Consider the following 4,060-nt stretch of genomic DNA (forward strand, 5'->3'; position numbering starts at 1 on the left):
GCAAAATGAGAGAGTACATAAACACAGGGATGTAAATATTTTACAGAAAATCCTCGTAATGTTCGCATGTCAGTGATGTGAAGTGTACAGACTGAAGCATCTCTATGGTTCAATTACGGACAAATCCCGGCAAACACTGCTACCCCGACCTCATGGATTTTATGAAATATTGAAAGCGCGAGACTTGGGGGAGAATCCGGTTGTTCAGTCTGACGTCACTAGCCGTGTCTGGATCTAAACTCCGCTGCAGGTCCATATATCAAACGATCACTATGGCATTACTGAGAGTTGAAAAACTGTCTAAAGTTTTTCATCTTTAATAAAATGATCAGCGTTCTGCTCTACCAGGTGTAACAATTGAGTTTAACATCCAGGCATCCATGAAAACGGAATTGATGACATTTAACCGAGTTAGAAGTTAGCAGGGAGTTAGCTCGCTAGCTTCTATCTAAATACAATATAGCATGTCCTGACTGCGGGGTTTTGGAAACAAATTAAAACGTACAGCTCTGTTATCACTTCCAGCATAAATGAAGACAGAAAACTAAACAGCAGTGACGTTTGTAGGGTTACTGAAGTTGGGCTAGCTGGTATATAATGATGTGCTACGTGACCGCTAGCGACACAGCTATGTTAGCATAATATAAACAAGCTAACTTTTTTCCACTCGATAAAAGTTAACGTGAGTGTTCTCGGTGGTCAGGAACAAATGTAATGGCATGGCAGGATGCTGTAAAAGGACCAAACTTCAGCCAGGAGAACAACTGAGATAATCCATCCACAATACGAGGTTAGTCATTCATACTGCTGCATGGGCTGGGCTATAGTTACATCCTAAGGTTTTAAAAACTGAGCTTAAATAAATGATTAGTGGTAATAAAAGCCGAGGGAGGTCAACAGGGATCACTGACTGTTTTAGGAGCTTTTTGAGATCAAATAGAAGAAAATACATAACATTAAACATGTTAACAACACAAAAGCCATATTAAACGCAGATTACTTTAGACCCGGAAGTAGGATTCGTCGCGTCATCACTGAACAACCGGATAAAACATCACCTCATTAATTCTCCGACATTAACCAAAATCAGCAGAGGCTTAAATATCAGGCGTCCTTGACTGCAGTGCCAGTATAGTAAAACGGCATATGTAGAAATTCTCTTAAATTGACATTTTTCTTCAGATGCGTCAGATGGAAAATCATTAGTGGCTCCTGTGTGCATAGACATTTCTATGCACACATAGCATTTGTACTATACACCTCATCTACTGAAACTTAGCATGCGTGATTAAAAGGGAGTGTAGAAAAGCAATTTACAGTCGAGCTTTGATATAACTTTTGATGATGGCTCAAAGTTGTTTTTAGGTACATCCTCTCTACCTACCTGGACGACTAGTACGAGACGTTTTGTCTTTTGTGCTTTAATTAGGTTTTAGTGGCGCAACTGTGACAGGAACATCGCTTCCTTTTCAAAGACGTGGACTGTGTCGCTCATCTGTACTGTACGCACACGCTTTATTCCAACGGTAATGAGCTGGGCACAGTCGCTCTGTGCGTCTCATGCAGGTTTTGTGTTTTTTCCCCCCCTCTTATTCAGAGGCTACGTTTTATTTATTTGCTCAAGGGCTTGTCAAATTTAAAAAGCAGTGCTATTATCTTGTAACTGCTGTCAGTTGTGAATAGAAACATCAAACAAATAGGGTATTACCATGTCTTTTTCTCTGCCTCTTACACTTGCTTTCAGACACACAAACACACTGTTTTTCTCTTCTGATGCTTCGCTGAGTGAAGGAAATTACTTCTCTGACTCTGCTCATCCTTGTTATTCAAGTAACATCTTGGCCTGCACCTCATTTGACTTTGTTGCAGGAGTAGTTGAAGCCTGGTATTTTAAAACATTGATGGGAATTCATGCACTTTCACACACTGACTGAGCTTTTTGCTTTGGAAATAAGCCTGCTGGTATTTTAAGAGACGGGTTCTGGCCGTAATAAGGAAAATTATTAGAAGAGTGTAATACGTGTATAAAGTTCTAAATAACTAATTAAACTAATATTTAAAAAAAAAATTTAAAGGGGAAAAAAAGAAAAATTAAAAGAGGAATGCCATGAGTTGCTATCTTGCTAGCAACACGTGTTCCTAACTGCACAGAAACCAACTTACAAATACAATAATGTACCGTAATTGTCGGGCTATAAGCCGCTACTTTTTGCACAAGCTTTGAACCCTGCGGCTTTTCTATGGATTGTCCATGATTTTTGTCATATCGTAAGACGATTTGTTTTGTTTGTTCCGCTGTTGTACGGCACTACGTTGCCTGGCGGAAGGATCAGGGTTCAAGAGTGGTATGTTGGTCACATGTCTGTCCGCCAGGCAACGTAGTGCGTACGAAGTAGCGCGAAAAACAAACTTCAAAGTAGCGCTACGCGTTCAGTGGGAGGCGTGGATGACGTGCGGCGATAAACTTGTGAAAAGCAAGTTATGCCCAACTCCACCAGTGGATTCTGACAGCGTGGAAAAGTGTGAAAACATCCACGATCACCAACGGATTTCGAACGGCTGGACTGCTGCATGATGGAGAGGAGGACACTGCCACGGCCCTTCTGAGGGTGTTCGACTCTGACACTGACAATGAGGATTTCTTTGGTTTTGAAAGTGACAATGAAAGAGAGAAGCGGAGAGTGGATGACGAAGCCATCCTGAGCCTGTTCGTTTCCGACACTGGAGAAGAGGACTTTAGTGCGCAGGAAGAAGAAAAAGATGGTGGTGAACGATGGTGGTGTCATTGCACCTGAGCCTAAAAGGTAGGCGGAATCTATTTTTCTGGTGTGCTGTAAGTTATTGTTATGTACCACATTTGTTACTCATTTATGAAGCACAGTACATGTTTCGTACTTGTAATTACATATACTTGTACATATACCTAAAAAGTTATGCAAATATGTACCCATAACTTGTTTTTCAAAATATTAATAAAAGTGATGTGTCTCCAAACAGCCATCTCTTTCCTGACAATTCCCTTTGTGCATATTCTCTTACATATGATAAGTCAACATTGAAACACCTGTGGCTTTTAGTCAGGTGCGGCTAATGTATGTACAAAATGGGATTTTTCCCTGATTTTAGCTTGTGCGGCTAATATTCAGGTGCACTTTGTAGTCTGGAAAATACGGTACTCCTTTGAATCTAGTTATTATTGTGACGCGTTCAATTGTTGCCATTCTGTTACATTATATAAATCCCACAGTATAACATAACAGTCAGACACACACTTTATTTGTCATTGGTCAACTCCGAGACTGTTCAGATTCAGTGGCCATTAGTGACGGGCTGTTCATGCATCTCCATGTTGCAAAACGAACCGTTAGTACAATGAGCATCATGCAAACATCCAGTCTGACATAAATGGTAGTAGGGCTGCCACAAACGATTATTTTGATAGTCGACTAGTCACCGATTATTTTTGCGATTAGTCGACTAATCAGATCATCATCCATTAGACGTAAAACTACAGCTTATTGCACCAGCAGCATCTGCTCTTATATAACTATCATTAGCTTACAGCTTTAAGTGTTTAAGGTCTGTGCTAACTAAAAATAAAGACAAGATGATAGTTTATTAAATTTTAATGAAATTTGCAGATTGTTTCGGTGAAGTTTAATAAACTCCTTGCTATCTAAAATATAACAGGACAACGGAGTATATTCTGGAGCATCTCACACTTCTGATAATCAGCTGTCTGCTTGACGTTTATTCAGCTGTGTAAAAACTATAACTTTAATCTCAGACAAACTGATTTACTCAGGAACAAATAAAATACTAAAAAAAAAAAGCCAAACAATAACATTTTAAGTTATCTAAGTGACTCATATATATTTAACCTGAGTAGCGAAAGACGGCGGTGGGTTTGAAAACGATTTGCGGGGAGTCCGGTGTTCTCACGGCGCTAGTGAGCCTAGCCCCCGGCTCGCTAACGAGCTAGTGGGTAACAGATGTCTCCGAAAACGTCGGAGCGCTTTTGAAAATATGTGGTGTCCTGATAAACTGAGCAGATATTTGA

This window comes from Mchenga conophoros, linkage group LG2, assembly GCF_057382185.1.
Source record: "Mchenga conophoros isolate Kocher_MC1m ecotype Shallow Benthic linkage group LG2, M_conophoros_male_GT1.1, whole genome shotgun sequence".
Taxonomy (NCBI): Eukaryota; Metazoa; Chordata; class Actinopteri; order Cichliformes; family Cichlidae; genus Mchenga; species Mchenga conophoros.